Here is a 14,728-nt window from a genome sequence, read left to right on the forward strand (position 1 = left end):
GCAACATGCAGCTCTGAGCAATAGGAACGGGCTAAATGGTGTAAGGAAGAGAGACACAAATGTAGGCTAGAGAGAGAAAGGGCACGCAACAGGGAGTTAGAGAGAGTGGACAGAGCAGCACACTCCCCTCATGAGGGAAGCAAAGCCAGGTACATGGCGCCACGCTGGGAAGAGTCATAGGTCGATGAAAGACTGTTAGCGGGCGTCAGAGCCACATTGCTGAGGCACAGGAGAGGGGCTTACCAAGAGATAAAGTAACAGGGCAGCCTGGTACTTACACACCCATGAAGCAGAAAAAATAAGATGGCACCAGTGCACGCACACGAGGGGAGCAGCAAAAAGGATACACGTTGCTTCTCACGGTGCCCTAAAAGGATAGGCAAACCCTGAGGGAGATAATAGCTAAGAGGAAGGCAAGACCTTTGTGTACTTGTTTTGTGACTTCTTGGCCGAATGGACTGAGGAGAGAGACCACTATGACAAGCCTTGTCTGAGGGAAGAATCATTTGAGCTAGAGGGCATGGCAGTAGCGGAGGACTGCATCAGATATGAGGGAGGAAACCCTAAATGGGACTTCCTGTGCATGCAGCAGTGACTTGAGAGATGGGAAAGCTATGTCGAGGGTAGACCCGTAGAGTCACCTAGCATGAGAGTGTGCCCGTTATTACAGAAGGGTGCGGCGGGAATTGTATACATGCCACGGGCCCAGATGGATAAAAAGGAACAAACTTACCACCATCATTTCTGGATTAAGCAGGGAAGTGGACTAAATGCTTCAAGAAAAATGCAGCAGGTATTAATCTAGTGATAGGAGACATTAAGAGCCTGCTAAGCAGTCTAAATAGGGAGCAGACTAATACGTGTTTGCCAGAGCGCGTATCCCAGCAATCTGCTAACAGATACACAGCACGAAGGGCCTCATTTAATATGCACCGGCAGCGAACCTGGACTGCCCTGAGGGAATTATTTCCTACCTGCCCAGATGTAGGAGGGATACCAGCCCAGACCATGAAGCCAGATAAAAGCATAAACAATTTCCTGAATAGAATGACGGAGCAATGAGGACAGGAAACTGAACAGCAGTGGACCGATACAGGTCTACAAGTCACTTTCTTTTACAATATTCTTAAAAAAAGAGCTACCCACCGAGATACAAAGTGGGCTGGACAGCAAACCCTGGCAGAAGATACAAGCTCATATACTCCACTACCACAAGAGGAAGCAAGATAAGGATAGAGAGAAAATACAGAGAGAAGCTTGGGCATTACCAGGGTACCACCAAACGGGTGGTCCTGGGAAGAACAGCTGTAGGCACAATGGCACAGAAGGCAGCAGCACCAAGGTAGGGTACCGCCGCAGAGGTTAAGAAAGGGTGAAGCATGTAGCAGAGGGACCCGAGGAAGTAGAATACAATGGACAGTAAAAGGTGGCCAGACATCACAAAACTCCCAGTGGCAAGACACGGTCACAGCTCCTCCTCAGCTCCCAGAAGTAGATAGGTTGTGGAGACAACAATGGTCGATCCAACCCGGAGAATGGAAACACACACGCAATCACATATGTCCTGTTCTATCAGTCACACGTCAATCTGAGGAAGAACCTACTGTAAGTGCTAGTAAATAACACACCTTGCAGCTTCCTGATAACAGAGGGGCAAAAAAGTCATCCCATATTCACAGACTCCATGGACGGTTAGGGGTTTTCTGGTACAGTAATGAGGGTCCCATTCACGAAACCCCTAGAGTTGGACGGAGGAGGCATTGGTGTGAAGGGGCAACTGTTATATCATCCCTCGTCTCCAACTAATCTCTTGGGCTGAGATTTGAAGGCCAAACTAGAAATGGACATTCACTTCTCTGGAAATGGTTGCTCTGGTTAGAGGCAGTTGAAATATTGCCTGCTTATGGGGTCTTGCTGGCACCCGACCAAGCAAGCGGGATGTGGGTGTGTATCATCTTTGTAACACCACGCCTCAGCGTACGAGAGGTAACAGATGACCAGCTGTTTGGTGAATGCCCAGGAGCCTCAGAGATTATTTTTACAGACTCGATTGAGGTTAGGGAAGAGTTACGAAAGAGGTCCCTAGTGCCCATGGTGGTGCTGACAACCTTCCAGGAACAGGGCTTGTCAAAAGTGCCACCACAACTGTGGGCAAAGCAGCCGTACGATGTGGGTCTCATTAATACCACCAAACCTGTGAAGAAAGCATTGAGGGAAGGGGTCACCCTACCCATAGTGCACTAAGACCCACTCTTTATGGAAGCCAGTGAGGGTATAGTGCCCACAATTCTGGCATTGATTGATCAAGGGGTCCCTGCAAAATGCTGATATTTCCAATCAAAAAGAAAAGGGGGGGATGTGGCGCTTGGTACAAGACCTACGTCTCCTTAACAACATCGTGGTCCCAGAGCTCCCCATAGTACCAGATCCCTCCATCATCTTAATTAATATAACGACGGACACAAGCACCTTCTCCTTTATCGATATCAAGAACGCATTCTTTAACATCCTGCTGCACCCCAACAGTCAGTGCCTGACCACATTTATATTTAGAGGGATTCAGCTGCTAATCCAGAGGTTACCACAAGGGTACTGTGAGTCCCCAAGCATCTTCAATCAAATACTAAGGAGGGATCTCGGTAACGTCCAGTCCAGTAGTACCCTGATACAATACTCAGATGACATCTTGATATGCAGCCCTTCTGATGCAATATGTTGTCAGGACACGATAGCTCTCCTTATTGCGCTTGCCAAGAAGGGATACAAGGTGGAGAAGGGCAAGGTGCAGTATGTGCAGCAGGAGGTTGATTATCTGGGCCAACTGATTTCATGGGCCGGTCGACAGGTCACCACAGACCGTGCAAACTCCATTAGGGCTATGCCACCAATTCAAACTAAAAGGAGCATGCATAAATTCTTGGGGATTTTCCATCCGCCAGTGGGTCTTTGACTACAGTACGCTCATCGCCCCCAGACTCGAGCCCGTGAAAAAGGTGAAAGCCAGAAGCGAGAAGCTGATGTGGAGGCCCGAGAGGCATGATTCCTTCTGTAAGCTTAAATCAGAGATAATGCATTCACTTGTGCTAGGGACAGCCACCTATAAATGGGAATTCTTCTCTTCTTATTTAGCCACAGTGAGTCCTGTCAGCAGTATTGACACAGAAATATCACTTGGGGCACAAACCATTGCGACCACAGCAGGCACTTAGACTCAGTCATGTATGGTCACTTCCCATGTAAGCAAGCTCTGGCAGAAGCAGCTTTTGCCATCGATAAAAGCATCTCCCCATTGTAATGTGTTTGCAGTCATAACAAGCGTATACTGACTACACAACGGATTTTGTGGTACGAACTAATGCTTCCAGACTGTCATTAAAAATAGTGTGATGTTACCTGGTAAACCCAGCCACCTTCCTTGCCCATGATTTGCCACACACACCTTGATGGGATCAGCCAGGCAGAGGAGAATCCCAGACAGACGGGGAGGCACGGTTCATCGACGGGTCCTACATGATAGACCAGGAGATAGGGGTAAGGTATACATGGGCATCGATAGTGACAGCTCGTAGTCATGCGCCATTGGAAATGCTGCAGGTCACAGCATATCTAACCCTCCTACCACACCTCTCAGAACAAGCGGCAGAGTTAACAGCATTATTGAAGAACTTACACGAGAAAGACAGTAACAGTTTACTTAGACTCAGCATATGTCACCACCACAGTGAATTTGAGCATACGGAGGTGGAAAAGACGAGGTTTCCTGAAATTGGACGGTACACCCGTCATGCACAGGGACCTCCTTGGCTTACTAATTAATGCATTGATCCTGCTAAATGTGTAGCTGTAGTGAAATGTGCAGCACATACCATGTGCAAGGACTTTGTTTCATGGGGAAATGCACTAGCCAACCAGATGGCCAAGAGGGCAGCTTATGGAGCGGTTAGGGAGACACACGTACACCCCTTACTGCAGGCAGCAGAGATGAAACCCACCCAGGACAGACCCTACACAGAGACGGCAAAACTACATCTGAAGGAGTTGCAAAAAATGGCATTACCACATGAAATGGTGATGTGGGAATCCAGGCGATGCACACAGACAGCATACAACCTCATATACCGGCACATACCCACAGGAAAACCAGTCATTGGCCCAGAACTTAGTGAACAAAGCATTGCCCCAATTGCACCTCCCAGCACACACTGCAAAAGAAAACATGCTGGAGGAACTTCAGACCGACTGGTTTATCCCCAACACTACAGACGTGTAACCAAATGTGCAGTTTGCCAACTGTATTTCCCCAAACCCACACTCAAGGTCATAACGTCATCCCTCCCCAGACCAACTGGACCCATTAGGCACTGCAAATAAACTTCATAAACATGATTGTTCAGTGTGCCAACTACAGGTATTTGATTGTACTTGTTTGTCCATTACTCTAGATGGATAGAAGTCGGCCCTTGAGTACACTGTGATGCCAAGGCACCGGAAACCATCTTAGTTAGAGCAGTTAATTCCCTGGTGGGGGGTACCTGATGTAATCAGATCAAACAGTGGGAAAAACGTTGTCAACACCATGTTCAACAACATCTGTACCCTGCTAGGAATCATACATAAATTAGCATTGGCCTACCATCCCCAAAGTATTGGCATAATGGAAAGGCTCAATGGCCTGTTAAAAAACAAAGTAAGTAAAATTTGCGGCACCGTCAAAAAGAAGTGGCTCCATTGTCTGCCCCTAGCTTTATTCACACTAAGAAACACACTTAGCAGCGATCACCATCTCACATCTCACCAGATCACGACTGGTAGATTGTTGGTGACACCCATCCTAAAACTAGGTCCAGATTACGTTCTAAGGTAAACCCCAAAGCATTGGGGGATGAATTGCATGTATCTCTTTCAGAATTAACCAAAACCACTAGGATCTTATCCGAACAGGTCAGCTACAGAACATCTAAGTGCACCAACCCCAAGCTGCCATATCAAACAACCCAGAACGGACAAGAAGTGTATATTCGGAACTTTGTAAGAAAGTGGAAAGAGGCTAAGTTTGAGGGGCCCTACCATGTGATCTTCTCAACAACTGCAGCCCTCAATGTGGAGGGAAAAAGTGTGTGGGTGCACCCCTCCGATATGCGGCTGAACCCTTCCACAATGAAACCTCCATAAACTAAACCATGCAAACATTTTCCAGTTAGGCAGAAAAAACACATCCACCGGGAGAGCCCAGACAGCTGCGAAGGAACTAACATCTTGAATTACAATATCACAACAAAGGTTTTGTCTATTTCTGTGCATATGTACCCTCGGTCAACTATGGGTAATTCCACACTTACCATTGAATAACTTCTGGGTCAAAAGGGATTCACAAATGGGGAACTACAACGCCTGCGTAGGGACCTCTCGTATGTCACCTACAATTACACTAAACTTAACACAAGCACCCCGCATGCACTACATAGCACCTTCTTACATGATACTTGGTACCAACACATGACCTCTGCCGGCTCCCAAGCATCAGCAAGGTCATGTTATGTCTGGATGGTGTAGGTGCAGATAGTCTTTACTTGTCCCAAGAGGCAGCCCCGAAAAAACAAAGTGCCCCATTCACCTTTACTTAGGCCAAGATCCAGCCCAACAAGATAGAAACATATTGAATATTTGTAAGCCTGCCCCAAAACAACAGGACCTCTTCACTGAACCCAATGATATCCAAACCGAGCTGGATAGGATGCGTAGGAACCTGAGTCTTCCCAGAGAAGAGATTATTGGAGGTAGCAAAACCCCCAACTCAGTGCACAAACATGTCTGCTCCAGCATCCATCTGTGGACCAAGGGTGGTCCTTAGCATATCTGGGGTGGTCTTTTTCAACAAGTGGTCCCCCGACATGAAATTCCTGTGTAGGGCTGTCCAACTTGGGGATAGAAGGGTCATATGGAGGAGAGTTCAATGAAAGTATGGCTAACCCATGTCAAGAAATCTGGGACACCGATGTGGGTGAATACCCATGGCTAGATGGGAAAAGTCAACCCCTGATTGTATGGAAACCTACACTGTATTCCTTATGTTTCAAAGGAAAATGAATGCTTCCAATGGGCATGGATGCTAACTGATACGGCATATTCCAAATATGCAATGGGGCACCTCCACGCTTATGGATTTCTATTGGCAGTGCAGCCAGCATACCCATACTCTGCTGGTTCCCAGGTGAAGAGTCATTTGCTCCCTGGTGACACTGCACACCCCTACCCTGGTCTCTCTCAGAGAAGAAGTAACAGAGTTTCACCAGCACCCGTTAAAGAAAAAGCCCACCTTGCTGCGCCAAGCTTGCGAAAAGATAGCGGAGGACTATCTTGGCTAGGCTCGGTTCAAAGATATTCCAGAAGAATTTAGGCTGTTCATGAAAGAACAGCTGGGGGCAGGGGGCTCGATACCCTTCTTCACCCTACAAATGCCCGCTGACTCCAAATTACCCAGTGGGAAATCTTCAAGATGATGAATAGCACTGAGCTTGGCCTCAATTCAATAAAGGAAGAAATGCGAGATATCCAACTCATGGTAATGCAGCATAGGTATGTGCTGGACGTAATGACTGTAATGGAGGGAGGGTTCTGCACCAAGATAGGCAACAGCATGAACAATGGAACATTGACACGTGCCATCCAAGCACTGCATAATCAACAAAGAACCATGTGTGAAGAGGGAAGTACCCCTGAGTAGGAGTGGTTCTTGAATTAGTTCTCCTAGCTCCCACAATGGATATCCGATCTGTGTAAATCACTGTTGGCTGTTATCATTGTTTTTCTATTTGTTTGCGGGGCCATACAATTGGGGTTCACCTGCTGTAAAAACACAGACCTCAAACTAGGTAAAATGTAAGTAATTAGTAAGGTTGGCAAAAGTGAGTATAGGGAACAGCAGTACCCAAATATAAAAATGGTACAAACACACGAGTTAGACAGTGTACTTGAAGAATCAACTAGGGGAGAATGTTAATATGGATATTGATGCATTTGTAAACAAAACTTAACTGGTGTCCTTAATAATAGAATCACCTGTTCTGAACTCCACATCTCAAGTATGTGGCCAGGTAGGCCCTGCGACATAGGCCTGGGATTACTGATTCATGGGTCACAGTTTGGAGCAGGAAACTCTCAATCAGTTCCACATATGAGCAGACAAAAACCTTACAAATGGTCAGGGGAGATTGCCCCAATAAAGCACACATGGCCTGTAGGGGTACACACTCCTAAAAACAACATAAAGTCAGATGCCACATGAGTTAGGAACACATAGCCAATCAGGGCCTAGAACACGTAGTGATCACACGCTCCCCATGCCGGACATCTCAATACATTGAACACTGGCCACTTGGTGTCCATGCAGATCAAGACCCGCTTGGAGTAACCATTGGCCATTAATTTATGACCCTAAAGGCAGCAACCAACATTCCTCACTATATATGGTATGCCGGAAACCTTTTATTGCTGTTGTAATATTGTACATAAAGAAACATCAAACTCAATGTAAATTGAGACAGCTCTCAGACCTTGTGCCTTTAACTGTTCTCTTGGCCGAACTGTTTAAGTAAACAAACTTGTTCCTGTTTTGCCAAGCACCTCTTGTCTTGTTGTTTAAGGAAATTCGAACCTGATCAACACTCTGATTTCAATTTTTTATTGTCATTATTTATGAATTTATGTGTTTATGTTGTATCTTTTCTAATCTGCTTTTAAGTGATCGAATACAGATTATTGATTGATTGAGCCAACTTCATCTACATCCTGCAGCTGACACATCTCAATAAATTTGGGCCCCGATTTACAAAGATTTTGCTTCGGGTTGCATCATTTTTGTGGTGCCGCCCTGACATAAAATCCATTTTCATGTTTACTAAGCCATGCAAATTTGATTTGTGTGGCTTTGCATGCTTTAGTAAATACAAAGTAATGCAATGGCTACCTTACGTTATTTGCATTGGGTAGGCGTTACATGGATGGAGCATGGGTGGAGTATGGGCATTCCTGTGCATCCACCAATGTATTTTGATGCAAATCCAGATTTATAACCATTTGTAAACCTAGGTTTGCACCAAAATGGTGCACCTCCCCGACAGAGGCGTAACAAGGAGAAATATCTTCATTCCTCTATGTTACTTCCTTTTTCCATGCTGCACGCATGGAAAGAAAAATATGCCTCTAAGGATAGTTTTTGTGCGGGAAGGTAGAAAGAATCTTGCCTTTAACCCATGCACCCTTTTACCATTGTGCAAGGGTGCCAGGTTTGTCACTAGGCTGCCTTAATAGATATGGTGCATTTCTAGTCTCTCCCTTTCATGCAACACAGTGCTGCAAGTTGCCTTGCTTTGTTGCTTGAAAGGTTAGTAAATCAGGCCCCTAATCCGAGGATTGAGATATGTTTTACAGGATCAATGGAATATACCTGCTAGAGTAAATCTGCTGATTAATGTATAAACAGGTACATAACATGCATAAGGAGTCTCTTACAAGAAAGAGAGTCTACTCTGGCTATTGTTGCTGTTACAGTGATATACATTTTCTCAGTTGTTATGAGGAATTTCGATGTCTGCTTCAAGCTTAGAGACTTGCAAGGGTAAGATCGGGCCAACTTCTACTACTGAAGGTAGCTGAGCCATGCCATAGATGATATCATGATAGTAGAATATACAAACTGTACCTTGTTTGATTTTTCTTCATTATACATAATTGGAACCAATAGGACTAAATTGCATTAATTCTACATTAAACACTTATATTGCTGATGATACGCAGAAGGCCCTTAATGTAATAATGAGTAGTTTGGATATGTCTGCAGTGAATTTGCTCATTGATGAAGGAGATGTTTTTATAAGCGGCATCATTGTTTTATAGTTGTAGTTCGGAATTACCTTACGAGATTGGATGTATTTTTGCATTTTTTATAAGAGTTGTATTCATGTGCCTTTTATAGTTTACAATAGTTTTTAAACCATTAATAAATGTATTAAAAGTACTTTAAACAAGAAACGCTATTGCCTGTAACTGTCTTTCATCAGCTGTCTACATTTGGTTATGCTCCCTTCAAGAATTAGCCTATGTAATTTAAGATCTTTCGTATATGGCCGTCACTTGCTACCAAGGTATCTTCTAGCGGGCATTGAGGTACCCTCTTTCAAGATCACATTTAATAGTCTGCCTCCTTCAGCATTTTCAAAATCCCGTAATGGTACCTTGCCTTATCTCCTGCTCTTCAGCGGTAACTAACCCTAGCTCCAGTCATGTCGCTAGCAGTAGTGTGCACTTGTGAGTACCAGTAAATTCTCTCCAGCAATGGGAATGAGGTTTGTCTAATTGACCCGTGTCAATTGCAGTCATGTTGAGAAGCCATACATCAGAATCGGTATTATTTTGATAAGGTACACTCTAATAAGTGAAATAATTGGTTAAGCAATATAATTATTAGTACATTGCTTTAAAGTCAATGTTATTGATTTTCCCATAAATCTTGGTTTTCACATATTTATGTTCAATAAAACCAATATATGGTAATCCCTAAATAATCATAATTCTGGCCCATCTCCAGTATTTTGTCAATAATGTTCCAACTGCACTCTTCTTCCATCCAAATATCTTTGATTTTGTATTGCTTTCAATTATTGATAGATTGTTGAAAGTGCAGAATTCCTCCAAGGCTATATCCTGGTGGACGAACTGCAAATCCTACAAAATAGCACAGTATTTTATGCCTATTGTAGATTTGGCACAAGCTACCCACCCTGCTGGACAAGATTGTGGCTAAAGGGTTTATTCAACCATCTCTGAGGTGTGTAGATGGTGAACCTAACATCCTTGATGTGGCTATCCCTCAGCATTTTGTTTTTCATCCTCCTATTTTTGCTAGCTTTGCATTTGTTGGCCTTAGGACTCTGCACACTTTACCACTGCTAATCAGTGCTAAAGTGGTTATGCTCTCTCCCTAAAACATCATAACATTGACTTACACCCAATTGACACATTTAATTTACTTGTAAGTCCCTAGTAAAATGGTACTACCTGTACATAGGGCCTGTAAATTAAATACTACTATCTGGCCTGCAACACTAATTGTGCAACCCACCGAAGAAGCTTTTAAAACATGTCTCAAGCCTGCCATTGCAGCCTGTGAGTGAAACTTTAAACTGTCAATTCGACCTGGCAAAATAAACCCTTTGCCGGGCCTAAACCTTCCTTTTTAATACATAAAAGGCAACTCTCGGGTGGACCCTAAACTGTATTTAACTTTTACATGTCCTGGTAGAGAAAAACTCTTAAATTAGTTTTTCCCAGCTGCAAAGACTACATCGCCCTGAGGATAACATTGGATTACCTTATTACATTTAATAACCCCTAACCTTTAATGGGGCGCAAGTGGGAATGTTGAGTTTGGAGTCTAAAGGATTGTAATTTAAAACCTCTTTATTGGTAAAGTTGGATTGTAACTCAAAATTCTGAAAATGCCACTTTTAGAAAGTTTCGGACAACAAAAGTATCGGAATTAGAGTGCACTCCTTCCCTTTCTTAGTAATCCTTTGTTAATGCATATTTTGACTTGCGTGCGCACCGCTTAGTGACCCGTCCCAGGTCACTCTTTCAAAATGAAAACACAAAGGCACGTAACTAACGCACCAGACTTGCGCACTGCTTTGAATGGGACCTTTTCCCTAACCAGTACATTGCATTCATCCATATTTCGTCAAAAATGTTACTTTTTAAACATCGTTTTAATCCATCTTTTGCTTGTAAATATCCAGGAGACAGCGAAATTCCATTAAGGTGTTTATTGGACATTTTCAAATGCAGCTGCTTTCCATTCCAGGCTTCTAAACAACGGCACGTGTAATTAAATAAACACCAACATAAGCCTTGTTTCTTTAACCCAAAATATTTCGAGCCGGAGGCTCTTCGTCAGGGGTTTCTGCAAAATACAACAAGATCAACTGTACCAATTGCGCCACACAAGTATACTATTCAAACACAAGCAAAATGTGAAAAACCCTGCTATTCTCACAACCCCCTAGTGGTGTCCTAACAAAAACATGAAACGCTATAATCACGCTCACCCCTCCTGAAATCAACCAACTGTTACCAACCCACAGTTATCCCAAACACCCTAAGTAAAATAAACACTTCCCTCATCTCTAACCACTTTTTACCTGTCAAACACAAGCCTTTCCTCTTAATCCGACTGATGTTCTCCTCTCTGACTCTCCCAAAAAATGCTCTCACGATCACCCAAACGAACCGTTATAAAGAATAATACTCCCACTCACGTGTCCTCAATCAACCTAAACTATCCAACCACGTGATTGAATCGCTCCACACACTCCCAATACCACAATCCCCATAATGCACTAGCTTAACCAACACAAAAATCCTACTGGCACTTCAACCCTCCATTGCACGCATCTCGTTCAAAACCCACTCAAACCCTCAATCAGAATCATATGTACACACACAACCTCCACTCACCACTGCCATCACATCTTATACCCAAACCAGACTCACGAAACTACACACAAACCACACTGATCTCTCATCACACATTTCAATATTTCCTCACCCCCCAACAAGTGTTTACACCACAACATACCTAAAATACCTGCCTGTGCAACCATAATAATTTTCCTCCACTAGACTACGAGTGATAACATGAAAAAATGACTAATTAAACAAAATACAATAAAATACAGCAATCCCATGTTGTACAGAATGTAACGTCCATGTATGTTCAAGGTGCTCTCTGATGTAAATTCTTCCGGTGTGTCTGATGTCAAAATCTCAGTCTTGTGAGTCAACCATTAAGCTTTGGGGTGCACCCTTCGTCGGAACGGAAATATTGTGAACAACAAAGTATCGGAATCAGAGTGCACTCCTTCCCTTTCTTAGTAATCCTTTGTTAATGCATATTTTGACTTGCGTGCGCACCGCTTAGTGATCCGTCCCAGGTCACTCTTTCAAAATAAAAACACAAAGGCACGTAACTAACGCACCAGGCTGGCGCACTGCTTTGAATGGGACCTTTTCCCTTACCAGTACATTGCATTCATCCATATTTCGTCAAAAATTTAACTTTTTAAACATCGTTTTAATTCATCTTTTGCTGGTAAATATCCAGGAGACAGCGAAATTCCATGAAGGTGTTTATTGGACATTTTCAAATGCAGCTGCTTTCCATTCCAGGCTTCTAAACAACGGCACGTGTAATTAAATTAACACCAGCATAAGCCTTGTTTCTTTAACCCAATGCATTTCGAACCGGAGGCTCTTCGTCAGGGATTTCTGCAAAATACAACAAGATCAACTGTACCAATTGCGCCACACAAGTATACTATTCAAACACAAGCAAAATGTGAAAAACCCTGCTATTCTCACAACCCCCTAGTGGTGTCCTAACAAAAACGTGAAACGCTATAATCGCGCTCACCCCGCCTGAAATCAACCAACTTTTAGAAAGTTGGCATTTTCTTGTCCTAACCATATGGTGCTTGCAGCCTGTATCCTGGGTCACATGCCATGATGTAGCTGGCAGTTGGTCTTTGTGTATTGCTCACAGAGAGTGAGACAAAGGTAGAATTGGTGTTGGCAGGATGGGCTATCGCTGACTTGATGAGGAGAAGGAACTGTGACCTACCACACTAAGGCTCTGCCAGAGCACACTCACTAAGAGTTTGACACTAGTCTTTTGTGACCTCAGAGAAGTTGGAAAGCAGCGAATTCCACTTACCTCTGGTGGTCAAAACCTCCAGAACTTTTTCCTACTTCAAGTGGGCACCAGGAATAACAAATGGACCCTCAGACCCAACTCTTCAGTACACCTCTGCACCAGTGAAAGACTCCAAAGGACTGCTGTGTTGCAAGAAGGACTATTACTCTGCTGCCCTGCTGCCTGAGTGAATGGACCGGACCTGCATCTTGCTGCCTGAGTGAATGGACCGGACCTGCATCTTGATCCCACGACCAACAGAGCGACTACAAGGGCTATTTGGCTGGCCTGCTGATCAGAGCCTCAGGACAGAAAAGGCTCAAGCCTTGGCTGAAAATACTCTCCCCCATCAATTTGTCATCCTGATCTTAAGAGAGGGGCCATGTTTCACTATAGAATTCTATTAGTAAACTGAACACCGCTTCAGTTTCTCCCATAAATGTTTGTGACCCACTTTGGCAAAAGCAGTACATAATCTAGCAATGTACAGCGCAGGGGTAGGTTTTCAGCATGCCTAATGATTATACATTACATTGCAGTTTGGGTCTCAGATATTCCATTTATTTCTTCTGCCAATTCTCGAGGTACAATATGGCGGTTTTTACATATATTTTTCATATCACACTTAGCATTATTGCAAGATGATAATAAAGGCCAGGTAATGCCTAGATCCTTTTTGTTACTTACATAAGCTATCTTATTCAATAATCACAAGAGAATGGATCACTTGTACCTGTGTAACCAGGGTCATAAGTTGTTGGTTCTTTCTCAGTAAACTCTCATTCATGTACATAGGTGGTTGGGCAGTATATCTTGGTTCTCCGCCTATTTGCAATGTGACAGCATCATCATTGGGTTTTTGTTTTTGGTATGCTGACTTCCGCCAGGAGGTTGACCAACTGGTAGTACAGTAGTGGCCAGAGATAAAAAGAAAGTGCTAATGTGAGGTGTATTAAAATTCCCTACATCACCATTTAAGAACAGTCTTTAATTTTATAGAGATGTGGAAAGGTAAAAACAAAGTGGTGCGTGTGTAGACCAAGTTGCTGATCTTGCGCACTGGTTAGTCCATGTGAGCGGTCGACATGTTCCAACCCCATTTGTGCCCTATCGGGGGGCTTTCTTCAGGACCTGTGAGTGGATATAGTTGCTTGATTGGGCAAAGAATGATAAGTGGGTCATTGACTTAGCACTTGAGTTACGTCGTTATCAGGTTGTTCGTACCTTGATGGTCCCTATTGCAGGACTCCTCGGGGAACCGGCAAGCTCTCCAGACCTGCAGTAGCTGCAGTCTCGGCTTGTGCTTGCTCTAGACACGGTGCCCCGGGTAGTAAGATCAGTAACTTGGTCTACATACGCACCACTTTGCTTTTACCTTTCCATATCTCCATAAAATTAAAGACTGTTCTTAAAAGGCAATGTAGGTCCTGTCACGTTACAAATAGGTGGAGAACCCAGATATACCACCCAACCACCTATTTACGTGACTGAGGGTTTTCTTAGAAAGAACCAACAACCCATGACCCAGATTACACGGATACAAGTGATCCATTCTCTTGCGATTACTGAATACTATAAAGAAGCCAAACAGATCTCAGCTTCTCTCCTTCCTCCCCATTGATTTGTTAACATAAGCTACCTTAGCCACTCGACATTGGTAGCATAAGTGATTCAATAATTTTCAGCACTTGATCATACGACCATCCTTATTCATCGATGAAGGCCCGGTGGTGTCTCGACAACCAAGCGCTTTCTTGCCATACAAGTGTGTTAAATATTGAAGGCACTGGTGCAGTACACTTAATCTTCTATATTCCCCTTGCCACTACTTCCCAATAGGGACAGATGTCCCTTCTATTGATAATTTCTGCCACAGCTGACCACTGCTTCTGAATTATAATCTTGTTTGCTTACCTTTTCTTCTAAGCAGATTTGGAGACTCGCATACCTTTGGATACATCCCCTGAGGTCCAATTCTGTTGC

General features: G+C 43.8%; 1 long non-coding RNA gene across 1 annotated transcript in view; it reads right to left on the minus strand.

The window, feature by feature from the left end:
- LOC146788985 (uncharacterized) overlaps nt 1–11,243 on the minus strand; it is a 46,549-nt gene extending 35,306 nt beyond the window's left edge. The window contains exons 1-2 of the long non-coding RNA XR_014969736.1: nt 11,196–11,243; nt 3,394–3,506 (exon numbers count right to left, since the gene is read on the minus strand). This is a non-coding gene — a long non-coding RNA (uncharacterized LOC146788985). The remainder of the gene's footprint in view (nt 1–3,393; nt 3,507–11,195) is intronic.
- Nucleotides 11,244–14,728: the final 3,485 nt, after the last annotated feature.

The sequence above is a fragment of the Triturus cristatus genome, chromosome 10 (assembly GCF_964204655.1).
Source record: "Triturus cristatus chromosome 10, aTriCri1.1, whole genome shotgun sequence".
In the NCBI taxonomy this organism is placed as follows: Eukaryota; Metazoa; Chordata; class Amphibia; order Caudata; family Salamandridae; genus Triturus; species Triturus cristatus.